The 15,466-nt window shown below is 39.0% G+C and overlaps 1 protein-coding gene and 1 long non-coding RNA gene across 6 annotated transcripts in view; both read right to left on the bottom strand.

The window, feature by feature from the left end:
• ANKRD44 (ankyrin repeat domain 44) overlaps nt 1–15,466 on the bottom strand; it is a 381,499-nt gene that overhangs the window by 310,830 nt on the left and 55,203 nt on the right. The gene's annotated exons all lie outside the window — the stretch shown is intronic.
• Nucleotides 1–15,466, bottom strand: part of LOC126078409 (uncharacterized) — an 87,271-nt gene that overhangs the window by 18,874 nt on the left and 52,931 nt on the right. For both annotated transcript variants that reach the window (XR_007518030.1, XR_007518029.1), the window contains exon 2: nt 1–15,466. This exon is cut by the window's left edge and continues 18,874 nt beyond it; it is cut by the window's right edge. This is a non-coding gene — a long non-coding RNA (uncharacterized LOC126078409).

Consider the following 15,466-nt stretch of genomic DNA (forward strand, 5'->3'; position numbering starts at 1 on the left):
GACAATTAGAAACACACAAGTCCATCTACACTTCACTTTTATTATCAAAGTAGTTTACAAAGAAGTTTTAGGCTCAAAATACATAAGACAATTATTAAGATTAAAATTTATAAATATTTCTAAAATGAAAAATTGTACATCTAAGATGAAAGAATGATAGGAGACTGCTGTCTTATTTAGGACATTTTAATACACTCATGAAAAACAATTTCTTTCTGGTGGCATAATTAATAAGTTAATACACTAGACAATGACAGTTTAGCCTACCTGGGTTATTGGTCATGGTGTTTTCAGTCACAGATAACCAACTAAATTGTGCTTAAGCAATTTGTGCATTTATTTATTTCTCTTTTAAAAAAATCTCTGGAGGTAGGTAGTTCTAAGGTTAGTTCAGGGGCTCAACGATGTCATCACGGGCCCAGGCTCTGTCCATCTTCTTGCTCTGCCAGCCTCTGTTGTTGGCAACCCCCTCATGACTGCACGATGGCTAAAGCAGCTCCAAAAAATACATCATCACACAAGAATGTCCAAAGCAGGAAAGCTGGGAGTGGGGAAAAGGGGACTGTGGATTTCTCCGTGAGCCTCTTTTTTTTATCAGGGAGGAATAGCTTTCCCAGAAGCCCCTAGCTGGCTTCCCATTAAGTCTCATGGAGCAGAACAAAGTCAAATATCCACTTCTAAACCAATTTGTAGCAAATAAGAATAAGATTGCCATGATTGCCTGAGAAGTCTCCATTCACTCTCTGGGGCTCGGCACATTGCAGCCTGATGCCTAAACAAAATTTGGGTTCTGTTAGCAAGGAAAAAAGCAGGGTAGGCAACCAAGTGCTTCCCACATATGGACAGAAAAAAGGAAAATAGCTTATATCGTTGAGCATCTGTAGTACCAGCACCCAATCATGCCCTTTATATGCATCATCTCATTTAATTCTCACTGGCTAGAGGCATTATTACCCTCATTTTCCAGATAAGGAAACTCAGGCACAGAGTGGTCATATAGTTTTCCAAGGTCTACACCTGGAAAGTCATAGAAATAGGATTTAAGTCCAGACTGTGGTAGAAATAGGAACAAAATTCAGATTGTCTAATCCCAGAGCCAGCAAAGATTTGACTTGCGTGATTACAAAAATGTAAAAGCAGAGAAGATAAATGAAGTGGCTAGAGAATTGATTTTGAGAGGTAAGCTATTAAAAGGTGAAGAATTGTAAAGCTCTTCAAATTTCCAGTGAAAAACATTTCATTTCACCCATCTTCACTGCATTGTGCTAAGAAGGAAGGAAAACAATCCTAGGTATAATTTAAACTTTATAATATGCCTTTAAAATTTTTTTTTATTGCAAAAATATTTTTTAAAAGATGCTTTAAAATTCACATATCACCAACACCTTAATAAAATTGTTTATTTCTTCAGGATCTTTTTATGTACTTTTTTAAAGATAGATACATAGACAGATACATATAGAGATTTTTTACTATGCTTTCTTCCAAACCTTTGTTTCCTCAGTCTTCCTGAATATTGTTTTGAATAGCTGCAAATTATTCCATATTTATTTATCCATTGTTGGCCATTTAGATTCTTTCTAATTGTTCACCAACAGAAATAACAGTATAATAAATATCTTTGTTCTTATAACTTTTTTCTTCTTTAGAATAAATTCCAGGGGTGGGATTACTGTTTTAATTCATATATACATATACATTGTTAGAATATATATACTATTTAATCTTTTAGCCAAAAAGAAAAGGTACAAGGCACATTGTCACACGTGCTCTTTTTAGGCACCACCAGCCTGCCTCCTATCTACTTCTGTTACCTAAACATTTAATCCCCAAACCAGAATACTTGAGAGAGCCTTTTAAAAATATAGATTCCTGTCTCTGCCCTAGGTCTAACAAACCAAAATCTTTAAGGTTGCAGCCTAGTAATCTACACTTTTTAAATATTCCCCAAGTTTTCAAATATTTTGGCTGTAAAATTCTCATTTAAACTAAATCTGAGCAAAAACCCTAAAGCTAATATTTCTGTTGATTCTAAAACGCTGCTAAGCAAAAGATCTGTATTTACTTCTATAGTGCTTTGAAAGGAGTTCTTGGAAGGCAATTTACACTCACTATTATTCTTCACCTAAGGAGTTATTTTACTGAAGAGCAGAGGCCAGAGACAAACATTTTGACTTGTATAGGACCTGACCTAGCTGTTCTGGCCTTTTTGCAAGCCCACCCAAGGGGAAAGGCCTGAGTTACGAGTTATGTGGCACCCAGGACCAACACCTATATCCGTAATTTATCCTCAGGGTGCTCCCTAAAGAGAAGTAATTAGGAATTCTGAGTCGTACTCCAAAGATTTGGAGTTTTTGTTTTGTTTTGTTTCTTTTTTTCCCTCATTGTTTCTGTTTATTTGTTTTACAAAAATAACGCTCAAAAATGACAAAAAGCTCCTGTATGAGGAGGTGCATCCATGAGTAATTTTACCTTTTTCCAACTTTTTTCAATGTTTTGGGGAAGTTATTTTTATACTTCAGGGGAAATTGAAAGGGGATTCATAAAAAAGTGGGTGGCATTTCCAATTTATAAAATGGTTGATAATAATAATGTCACTTAGACATTATTAGAATCTTATTCTAAGATGTCAATAAACACTGAGTACTGTCTTCGGTAATGTTGATTTTTGCGTTATTCTATTAAGATGAATTAATATTAAGTATATTTTATACTTTCTATATATGTTTATATATAGGTGGAATATATATATATGGCTTTTGGAAGAACTCAAAAACCAAAAGGATATTGATGTAGAACCCTTCATAAGTCAATTTTTTACTAACTCTTTAGGGTATTTCCATGTTAGTGTTTAAATCACAGAAAAGCAGTTCAGCCGGGGACTCAACTAGGTGGAGAGAAGGCACTGTGGTTAGAGTTTTATCTTCCCTCTGTAGCCCAGAGTAAGAAAGTCATGCTCTGTGAAGTGAGCTCTTAGGAAATCATAGCAATACTTTATGTAATCCTGCAGTCAACAAGTAAAAGAGTTAACCATTTACAAGTCTACTGTTACCTCCAGAACTGGCTAAATTTTATTATTCAGCCTGATTCCATTAACAACATTTATAATCTGCCCAGTGTTCCTTGAAAGATTACATTAATGTTTCTTAGTTCAGCCATCCCCAGTGGGAGTATTCTATGCCCAGTTTTGTAATACACAGGCAGCAAATTGAACTAAAACAGGCAAAAGCTCTCAGTATTTTACTACATGGTTTCATGTTAAACTTCCAACTCTAGCCTATAAAAAGACAAATCAGGTATTGGCCAGAAAACTTCAGTGCTTCCTGAACTGTCCCACCAAAGTATCCTAATGGCAGAGAAGTATACCACAAACACAAAATGACTTTCCCTCATCGTTATCTTAAAACTTCTCACAGATGTTCCATCTTGGGGATATGTACATGTATTCATCTGTGTGTGTGTATCAAACCAAGAAAACCAAGCTTGTTGTCACGGAGTCAATTCCAACTCACAGTAACCACACATTTTGCAGAGTAGAGCTGAGTTCCACAGGGGTTTTTTTTGGCTGTAATCATTACAGAAGCAAATCCCAGGCCTTTCTTCTGTGGAGCCATCCGGTGGGTTCTAACTGCCAATCTTTTGGTTAGTAGCCAAGAGGAAACCATTTGTGCCACCCAGGGACATATATATCTATGTATCAAAATAACGTTTCTTCTAAAACTATGGGGAAAATCGATTCTCCAGAAGGACGTACTAGGTGTACTTTAGCACTTCAAGTACCCAGTGGGATGTATACTGTTCAGACTGTCTGCCTTATTCAAAATGCTCCCCTCTAACTGCAAAACAATCCACAAAGCAGGTTCCTGAGGGCCATTTGTCCCATGTGCTGCCCCCAGGTCCTATCCATAGTAACCAGGGAAGCACCTAACTCAGAGGGCCAAGGAAATTCCCTTTCCAGGGAATGGAGGAAAGGCATGGAGAGAGAGTGGGATTTAGTCTCTTTCCTTGGCTGGACCTGTAGTCATGTGTTGTGCCATGTTGTCCCCTTCAAAAAGTGGTAGATTGAAGAAGATGCTCAAAGAGGAACAGAGGCAAGTGGAGGAATGAAAATGCTGCCTGGGTCCCCTGCATATGTTCAATCTGTGGGCTGTCCTTTCTGGGGCCAGGCTCCATCAATTTGGAAGCTTGGCTGCCTGAGTAGCTTACCTTAGCACACCACAGAGAACCCCAGTTTGAGAACTATAATGTAAGTGATCACAAAGGCAAAATATGATAACCTAGGGCTCATTCACCACAAGATGAACCACTTCGGCTGTAGGTACAACTTTACCCCAACAACTATGAGGTTAAAAAAAAAAAAAGACACCAAGAAAAAGTAAAGCCAAAGTAACAACCCTGCAGACTCCTATTTAGACATAAACCAGGTATTCCTTCTCACATAGGAAGAAGGAAGAAATCTAACATGCCTTACCTTAAACTGTCATAGTTTTGAAATTTAGAATTTGTAAATTATAAATTAAGGGTCCAAAAACAAAAACTTGAACTGCAGGCCTGTCTTCAGCAGTACTGTGAACTTCCTTTTTCTCCAGGTCATTTTATGCTTTCCTGTTGTCACCGCTGACAGTGCGGAAAGAGGCACCCCTGGGTTTCCCCAACCAGGAAGATGCCCCACCCAGGCACCCACACGTTAGCCAGGACAAGAGAGCCAGCAGGAGTAAGGCCAGAGTGCTAACAAGGGGTGACAATGTACCTATGGTTACAAAATGAAAACCAGAGCAGGTCACTACACTTAAAATAAGGGTTTTTTGATCTTTTAATTAAAAATAAAGAAAATTTTAATCATATGTATGTGTGTTGTACAGTGAAGGCAAACTTTAAAAGGGTGCAGTTTAAGAATAACAAAGAATCTTGATCTACCTAATCTAAATATAGAAGAATGTTTGATTTCCTCACATGGAGGAAAGAATTCTTGTAATATTATATCCTGAATTTATATAGTTTTAATGGGAGCTATTATGGATTGGATTGTGTCCCCCAAAAATATGTGTCATAAATTCTCACCCTTTTATCTGTGGTGTACAATCCATTTGGGAATGGGTTTTCCTTGTTAAATTAATGAGACACTATTAGTGTATGGTGTGTCTTTAAGTCAACTTCTTCTGAAATATAAAAGAGATTAAACAACGAAGTGCAAGTGAGCAAGCAGAGATGGGGAAAGAGAGATGCCAAGCCACATGAAGATCACCCAGGAGCAGAAGCTCAAAAGAGACAAGGACCTTCCTTCAGAGCCAACAGAAAGAGAAAGCCTTTCCCTAGAGATGGCACCCTGAATTCCGGCTTCTAGCCTCCTGAACTGTGAGAAAATAAATTTCTGTTTGTTAAAGTCACCCAGTCGTGGTATTTCTGTTATAGCAGCACTAGACAACTAAGACAGGGGCTCTTTTGGGTATGTGCCTTGAAAGCATATATATGCATACCCTGTCATTTGAACCCATTTTCAAAGCTAAGAATTCCTCTGATACAGTTTTAGAGAATTCATACCACTTTCACTTATTGGTATATACCCATTATACCCATTGCCATTGAGACAATTCCGACTCATAGCGATCCTACCGGTCTAGAGGGAAGAAAATTAAGAACAATGGTCAAAGAAAGAAAATTTAAAGAGAGATGAGGAAGAGATTTCAGGTGAACAAAAGAATGAAGTTCTAGCAACCAGAACTGTTCAACAGTGGACCAGGCTGCTTTCTAAATTGCTAGGTCCCTAAAGTAGAAAACCACTAGGCCCCTAATGCCAAGAGCATTACTAGAAAAGATCCCTGCCTTTCTATTACATGTCTTTGAAAGATCTTTTAACTTTAAGGCTTAAAAATGTAGATATTTTCCATATACTGGCAGCTTTACAAAAGATACATACAGGCACAATCGCTACTGAAAAGTCAAAAGATAACACAAGTTATCTACATGGGAGTAACAAAAGTAAAGTGCATCACAGTCGTTACATCAGGAAATATATCAACCTGAGGAAGGGGAAGGGGAAAAAAATAACAATAATCATGAACATAAAGTTAAATATCTACTTTTCAGTCTCAAGTTAAATATATACACACACACACACACACACACACACACTTCTGAGATAGTTAAATATCTATTTTTCAGTCTCAAGTTAAAAATGTATATATATATGTGTTATATATACACACACTTCTAAGATTCATTCTGAAAAAGACATTATTTATATATAAATACGTTGCTCCCCTGGAGAACAGATTTAACACAAAGGCCTAGGTGTTTCAGAACATGGCAAAGGAAAGAAGGGCGTTGTAAGGGTCTGTGCATAAACAGAAGTCAAGAAGCTCATATTCTGAGCCAATTTACTCCTTATGAAATTGGAGCCAGCCACATGACCCTAGTCCACCACTCCCATGTAGTCTGTAAGTAGTGCTTTGAGGGGCTTCAACCTTGTCAGAGATCACAGGGTGAAGACAAATCTACAGAAAAAGAGGAAGGAGAAAAAACAGAATTCATGCTTCCTGTACCTTCAGGGTGCAGAAGGGAGAGAAGTCGGTATATGTTTCCAACCCCTTAAAAGCAGCAGCCTATCTTTATAAAACTGGAGGAATGGGTAAAAACATCACTCTAGCTCCTATGAAGAAAGTACACTACTGGCACAGCTTTGGGTTTAAAATGCAGGAGGCTACACTTAAGGGAATTCCAGGACTCACTCTGAGGCAGCAGCAAAGACTGTGTGGGTTTCTTTACAGTCAAGGTGATTAGCTCTCTTTTAGGTCATTTTGCAAAGGTGGTTAGTGGACCAAACCTGGGTGCCACGTAGACCCACCAGGGAGAGCTGGATATTTTCCAGTTCAATATGGTTTGACAATAGCTTTGAGAGGTAGTCTTTGAAAAACAAATTAAAGTCACACAGAGAATTTTTTACTTGAGAAAACTTAAAGCATCAACACACACTACTAGCCAACTTTTGCAGGCTTTAAAAATCTTTGAAAAAAAGGGGGCCATGGCTTTCTTCAGTCCCATTTTCCTTTAAATATGTCTCAACATGTGTCTTCTTGACCTATTTCAGTGTCCCTCTCAAAGGACAGAGATGCAATCCTTTACCCTGAGTGGATACTCATTAAATCCTCTGACAGCTGTGAGGAAGAACTTCTGGCATACTCAAACTGAGAAACCAAAGTTTCCATAATCCAGGTGCCAGAAAAAATGGGGCCTAGACATACAACATATTTGCAAAAGTTTCCTCCTGGGTCCTTAAAGGCTAGGCAAAGCAGCCTTAAACACAATCTTCCTACCAAGCCAGTAATGTGGGGGTTTGTGGTCCAAGGAAATTAACTAGCTGAGTGAGTGAAAAGCAGGGATGACGGTCCCAGGGCTCTGGGGATGGGAGGGCTCTGGGGATGGAAGGCTGGTCCATTGAGTCAGGCATCACTGCTCCTACCTGAGGCCTTAGTTAATCACCTCCAGCTCACGTATCTATGCATGCTTTCTCCCACACCCCTCCTCCAGATCTATATACTGGGAAAACAACACAGTCACAGATTCAACTTCCTCATTATAAAAATAAGTATGTAAACCTAAGAAGAAAGAGCAAACACAGGCACTTAAAATATTTGCGAGTTAAAAGTCTAGCTTTAAAAACCAGAAGAGACATACATAAATGGAGACACATACCATGCTCATGGATAGGAAGACTTAGCATTGTGAAAATGTCCATGTTAATTCTACCTAAATAGATCTACCCTCACATGTCTGCTAGTTTGTCATACTGTGGGGGCTTGCATGTTGCTGTGATATTGGAAGTTATGCCACCAGTATTCAGATACCAGCAGGGTCACCCATGGCAGACAGGTTTCAGCTGAGCTTCCAGACTAAGACAGACTAGGAAGAAGGATGTAGCAGTCTACTCCTGAAAAGAATTAGCAGGTGAAAACTTTATGAATAGCAGTAGAACACAGTCTGATAAAGTGCCAGAAAATGAGCCCCCCAGGTTGGAAGAAACTCAAAAGACAACTGGAAAAGAGCTGCCTGCTCAAAGCAGAGTCGACCTTAATGACGTGGATGGAGTCATGCTTTCGAGGCGTTCATTTGCTAATGTGGTATGACTCAAAATGAGAAGAAACAGCTGCAAATATCCATTAATAATAGGAGCATAGAATGTATGAAGTATGAATCTAGGAAAATTGGGAATTGTCAAAAATGAAATGGAACGCATAAACTTCGATATCCTAGGCATTAGTGAGCTGAAATGGACTGCTATTGGTTATTTTGAATTGGACAATCATACGGTCTACTATGCTGGGAATGACAACTTGAAGAGGAATGATGTTGCATTCATCGTCAGAAAGAACACTTTAAGATCTCTCCTGAAACACAACACTGTCGGTGATAGGATAGTATCCATATGCCTACAAGGAAGACCAGTTAATATGACTATTATTCAAATTTATGCAGCAACCATTAAGGCCAAAGATGAAGAAATTGAAGATTTTTACCAGTCTGAAATTGATCAAACATGCAATCAGGATGCATTGATAATTACCAGTGATTGGAATGCGAAAGTTGGAAACAAAAAAGAAGGATCGGTAGTTGGAAAATATGGCTTTGGTAACAGAAACGATGCCAGAAATCACACGATAGAATTTTGTAAGAAGAACAACTTGGACATTGCAAATACCTTTTTTCACCAACATAAACGCGACTATACACATGGACATCACCAGATGGAATACACAGGAATCAAATTGACTACATCTGTGGAAAGAGATGATGGAAATGCTCAATATTATCAGTCAAGGCCAGGGGCCTACTTGGGAACAGACTGTCAGTTGCTCATATGCGAGTTGACGCTGAAACTGAAGAAAATTAGAACAAGTCCACGAGAACCAAAGTACAGCCTTGAATCTCACCTGAATTTAGAGACCATGTCAAGAACAGATTTGATGTATTGAACACTAATGACTGAAGACCTGACGAGTTGTGCAAGGACATCATACATGAAGAAAGCAAGAGGTCATTAAAAGGCCGGAAAGAAAGAAAAGACCAAAAAGGATGTCAGAAGAGACTCTGAAACTTGCTCTTGAACATTAAGCAGCTAAAGCAAAAGGAAGAAATGATGAAGTGAAAGAACTGAATGGAAGACTTCAAGTGGAAGCTTGAGAAAACAAAGTAAAGTATCAAATGGCATGTGCAAGAGCTGGAGATAGAAAACTGAAAGGGAAGGACATGCTCGGCATTTCTCAAGTTGAAAGAACTGAAGAAAAAATTCAAGCCTCAAGTTCCAACAGTGAAGGATTCTATGGAGAAAATATTAAACGCTGCAGGAAGCATCAAAAGAAGATGGAAGGAAAACGCAGTTTTTATACCAAAAAGAATTGGTTGATATTCAACCATTTCAGGAGGTAGCACATGATCAGGAACCAATGGGACTGAAGAAAGAAGTCCAAGATGCACTGAAGGCACTGGCAAAACACAAGGCTCCAGGAATTGACAGAATATCAATTGAGATGTTTCAACAAACAGACGCAGCACTGGAAGTGCTCACTTATCTATGCCAAGGAAATCTGGAAGACAGCTACCTGGCCAACAGACTGGAAGAGATCCATATTTATGCCTATTCCCAAGAAAGGTGATCCAACTAAATGTGGAAATTATGGAACAATATCATTAATATCACACACAAGAAAAATTTTGCTGAAGATCATTCAAAAGCAGCTGCAGCAGTGTATCAACAGGGAACTGCCACAAATTCAGGCCAGATTCAGAAGAGGATGTGGAACCAGGGACATAATTGCTGATGTTAGATGGATCCTGGCTGAAAGCTGAGAGTATCAGAAGGATGTTTACCTGTGTTTTATTGACTATGCAAAGGCATTTGATTGTGTGGGTCATACAAATTATGGTTAACAATGGAAGAATTGGAATTCTGGAATGCTTAATTGTGCTCATGGAGAACCTGTACATAGATCAAGAGGCAGTTGTTCGAACCGAACAAGGGGATACTGCATTGTTTAAAGTCAGAAAAGGTGTGTGTCAAGGTTGTATCTTTTCATCATACCTATTCAATCTGAATGCTGGGCAAATAATACAAGAAGCTCGACTATATGAAGATGAATAGGACATCAGGATTGGCAGAAGGCTCATTAACAACCTGCATTACACAGATGGCACAACCTTGCTTGCTGAAAGTGAAGAAGACTTGTAAGCACTTACTGATGAAGAGCAAAGACCACAGCCTTCCTTATGGATTACACCTCAACATAAAGAAAACAAAAATTCTCACAACTGGACCCATGAGCAACATCATGATTAACAGAGAAAAGACTGACATCGTCAAAAATTTCATTTTACTTGGATCCTGAATCAACGCCCATGGAAGCAGCAGTTAAAAAAATCAAAAGACGCATTGCATTGGGCAAATCTGCTAAAAAGGATTTCTTTGAAGTGTTGAAGGGCAAGGATGTCACCTTAAAGACTAAGGTGCACATAAGTCAAGTCACAGTGTTTCAATCATATCATATGCATGTGAAAGCTGGACGATGAATAAGGAAGACCAAAGAAGAACTGGCCCCTTTGAACTGTGGTGTTGGTGAAGAATATTAATATACCATGGATTGCCAAAGGAACTAACAAGTCTGTATTGGAAGAAGTACAACAAGAATGCTCCTTGGAAGCAAGAATGGAGAGACTGAGTCTTATATATTTTGGACATGTTGTCAGGAGGGATCAGTCCCTGGAGAAGGACATCAGGCTTGGTAAAATACAGGGTCAGCGAAAAAGAGGAAGACCCTCAATGAGATGGATTGACACAGTGGCTGCAACAATGGGCTCAAGCATAACAATTGTGAGCACGGCACAGGACCATACTGTCATAAATAAGGACACTATGAGTTGGAACTGACTTGATGGCACCTAACAACAACAACAACAACCCAAAGTGATCTATAGATATAATGCATCCCAATGCAAACATCAACAGCATTTTTTAATGACATGGAAAAACCAATCACCAACTTTATATGGAAAGGAAAGAAGCCCTGGATAAGTAAAGCATTACTGAAGAAAAAAAAAACAAAATAGGAGGTCTCACACTGCCCGATCTCAGAACCAGCTATACAGTCACGGTAGTCAAAACAGCCTTGTACTGGTAGGACAGACATAAATACTAATGGAACAGAATCAAGAACCCGGACATAAATCCATCTACCTATGGGCAGCTGATCTTTGACAAAAGACCCAAGTCTGTTAAATGGAGGGAAGAAAATCTTTTTAATAGTGTTGGCAAAACTGAATGTTCATCTGTCAAAAAAAGGAACAGGACCCATATCTCACACCACACTCAAAAACTAATTCAAATGGATCAAAGACCTAAATATAAAACCTAAAATGATAAATATCATGGAAGAAAAAATAGGTACAATGCTAGGGACCCTAACACACTTCATAAATACAATACAAATCATAACTAACAATTCACAAACACCAGAAGATAAACTAGATAACTGGGAGTTCCTAAAAATTAAACACTTATGCTCATCAAAAGACTACACCAAAAGAGTAAAAACAGAACCTACAGAGGCAGGGCCAGGAAAGCGGAGTAGTCAGACACTTCCAGTGGTCCCTCTTACAAGAAAGACCTGAAAAAGCAAGTGAATCGATTATATATGTGACAAGCTAGGAACCCTGAACATCAAAGGTAAAGTTACAAAATCGGACTAAAAGGCAGGCGGAGGGAGGTCCGGTTCAGAAGCAGGGAGGAGTTGCTGGACCTGACTCAGTGGGAACTGGCCCACCTCAGGCCCAGTCCCTGATGCAACTGCAGCAGGGCTGGTGATAGCATTCAGGACGCATTTTCCACAGCAAGAGAGAGTGATCAGCACAGAATCTACTCATGTCTGCAGAATCGGCAAAGAACAGCGCTCTCAGCAAAAGATGAGTACTTGCACCTAATTTACCATGCGGAAGAAAAAGCACCCCTTTCAAAGAACTCTCTCCCATTTACCTGGTCCTTCCCCGCTCTGCCCCAGCTCCTTGGCTAGCTTCAGTGATGGTCAATGTCCCTGGGCCAAAGATAGGCTCTGCTGCATGCTCTGAGCCATTCTCCTGGCCTTGGAGAAGGAACAAATTAACAAATGAGGAAAAAATAATCTGCCGGCTCCCCTGAGCTGGGAACTGAGGGCAGAAGCAGCTCCTGTCCAGGCACAAGTGGCCCACAGACTTTGAATGCCTTTCACTCCTGCATGGACCCATGTGGGCCCATTTCAGCAGCTTAGGCCCTTGTTGGCAGACTGCAACAGTGTATATGCCTGAGGTCTAACTTCAATTGTTTTAGCTGTGTGGTAGAGAAGTGGGTTTTTGACATTTGGCACCACTCTGCGTATTAAGCAGGGTCCTCACCTACCCATATCAGGGGCCTAAGGACTGGTGATTCCACCCACGCTACGTAGCCCCCACGACAGGGGTCCAAGGATAAATGCTGCCTCCCGGTCCTTAAAGCCAAAAGCACTGGGTGACCATGGTCCGGCTGCAGCACCCACCCACATGTGCGCTCTAGGGAACTGGAGTGTGTTTTCCTCAGACACTCAGGAGATGGCTGTGAGCCCCCTGCCTTGCTTAGCGCATGACCCCCTGCTGCAACAAGATACCTGTGGCTATACCAATCACCCCTGCCCCTCTAAGTCTGTAGGTGAAAGCCTGTACCACACACTTGGTGACTGACTCTCTTGACACCTGAGCTGAATCCATACAAGAAAAGTGAATGGACTCCTAGGCTCATATACCTGGTAACAGCTCTAGCCATCTGGTGACAAGACGTTAGAGCTTCAAAGGCACCAATAATCAAGCTAGCTCATTCAAGTAGCCTATTTGGACATATCAAAACAAAACAAGAACCTAGGACACAGTAAGCAAACAAAATAAATTAATACAATAACTTATAGATGGCTCAGAAACAACAGTCGATAACAAATCACATAAAGAAGCAGACTATGATCGCTTCAACAAGCTCCCAAAACAAAGAATCAAGGAATCTTCTGGAAAAAGATATATTCCTGGAATTACCAGAGGTAGAATACAGAAGATTAATATACAGAACTCTTCAAGAGATCACGAAGGAGATCTGGCAAAATGCAGAACAAGCCAAGGAACACACAGATGAAGCAGTTGAGGAAATTAAGAAGGTTGTTGAAAAGCATAATGACAAATTTAACAGGCTTCAAGAATCCATAGAGAGATAGCAATCAGAAATTCAGAAGATTAACAATAAAATTCAGAATCAGACAACTCAATAGAAAGTCAGAGAAGCAGAATTGAGGAAACGGAAGTCAGAATTAGTGAGATTGAAGATAAAATACTTGGCACCAATATAAGTCAAAGAAAAATCATATAAAAGAATTTTTAAAAATGAAGAAACCCTAAGAATCATGTGGGACTCTATCAAGAAAAATAACCTACAAGTGATTGGAGTACCAGAACAGGGAGGGATAAGAGAGAATTATTGAAGATTTGTTGCCAGAAAACTTCCATGACATCATGAAAGATGAGAAGATATCTATTCAAGATGCTCATCAAATCCCACACAAGGCAGATCCCAAAAGAAAGTCACCAAGACATATTATAATCAAACTTGCCAAAACCAAAGATAGAGAATTTTAAGAATGGCTAGGGATAAATGAAAAGCCATCTACAAAGAAGAGTCAATAAGAATAAGCTCAGACTACTCGACACAAACCATGCAGGTAAGAAAGCAGTGGGATGACGTATATAAAGCCTTGAAGGAAAAACATTGAAGCCAAGAATCATTTACCCAGTAAAACTGTCTCTCAAATATGAAGGCGAAATCAGGACATTTCCAGATAAAAACAAGTCTAGCGGATTTGCAAAAACCAAACCAAAACTACAAGAAATACTAAAGGGAGTCCTCTGGTTAGAAAATCAATAACATCAGGTAACAACCCAAGACTAGAACACAGGACAGAGCAGCCAGATATTAACCCAGGTAGGGAAATCACAAAATAATTCAGATTAAAAATGCTCAAAACAGGGAAACAGTGATGTCATTATGTAAAAGATGACAACATTAAGTCAATAAAGAGGGACTAAAAAAGGTAGTCATAGATCTTTCATATGGAGAGGAAGTCAAGGCGATATGACGAGATGAAAGTTTGGTTTAAACTTAGAAAAATAGAGATAAATATTAAGGTAACCACAAAAGAAACTAACAATCCTACATATCAAAATAAAATACAAGAAAAACATAAAGATTCAGCAAAAACAAAATCAACAACAATGAAAAAAGGAAAAGACAATATATAAAGAAAAACTACTCAGCACAAAAAATTATGTGGAAAAAAGAAACTGTCAACGATACACAAAAAAGGACACCGAAATGACAGAACTAAACTCGTACCTATTCATAATTACACTGAATGTAAATGGACTAAGTGCACCAATAAAGAGACAGAGAGTAGCAGAATGGATTAAAAAAACATGATCTGTCTATGTGCTGCCTACGAGAGACACACCTTAGGCTTAGAGACACAAACAAACTAAAGTTCAAAGGATGGAAAAAAATATTTCAAGCAACAACAATCAAAAGAAGAGGAGTGGCAAAATTAATTTCTGACAAAATATACTTTAAAGTTAAATCCACCACAAAGGATAAGGAAGGACACACTATAATTATTAAAGGGATAATATGCCAGGAGGATATAACCATGTTAAATATTGATGCACCCAATGACAAGGCTTCAAGATACATAAAACAAACTCTAAAAGCACTAAAAAGTGAGATAGCTGCACAATAATTGTAGGAGACTTCAACACACCACTTTCGGTGAAGACAGAACATCCAGAAAGAAGCTCAATAAAGACACGGAAGATCTAAATGCCACAATCAACCAACTTAACCTCATAGACATATACAGAACACTCCACCCAACAGCAGACAAGTATACTTTCTTTTCCAACACACATGGAACATTTTCCAGAGTAGACTACGTATTAAGTTGTAAAGGAAGCCTTAACAGAATCCAAAACATTGAAATATTACAAAGCATCTTCTCTGACCGTACAGCCATAAAAGTAGAAATCAATAACAGAAAAAGCAGGGAAAAGAAATCAAACACATGGAAACTGAACAACAACTTGCTCAAAAACTGCTAGGTTATAGAAGAAATTAAGGACGGAATAAAGAAATTCATAGAATCCAATGAGAATGAAAACACTTCCTATCAGAACCTTTGGCACGCAGCTAAAACAGTGCTCAGAGGTCAATTCATAGCAATAAATGCACACATCCAAAAAGAAGAAAGGGCCAAAATCAAAGAATTATCCCTACAACTTGAACAGAACCTATAGACTGGGAAAAAATTGTGGGCTGTGACATATCCAACAAGGATCTAATCTCTAAAATCTATAGAGTACTTCAACACCTCAACAGCAAAAAGAC

Source organism: Elephas maximus, chromosome 6, assembly GCF_024166365.1.
Source record: "Elephas maximus indicus isolate mEleMax1 chromosome 6, mEleMax1 primary haplotype, whole genome shotgun sequence".
Lineage (NCBI taxonomy): Eukaryota > Metazoa > Chordata > Mammalia > Proboscidea > Elephantidae > Elephas > Elephas maximus.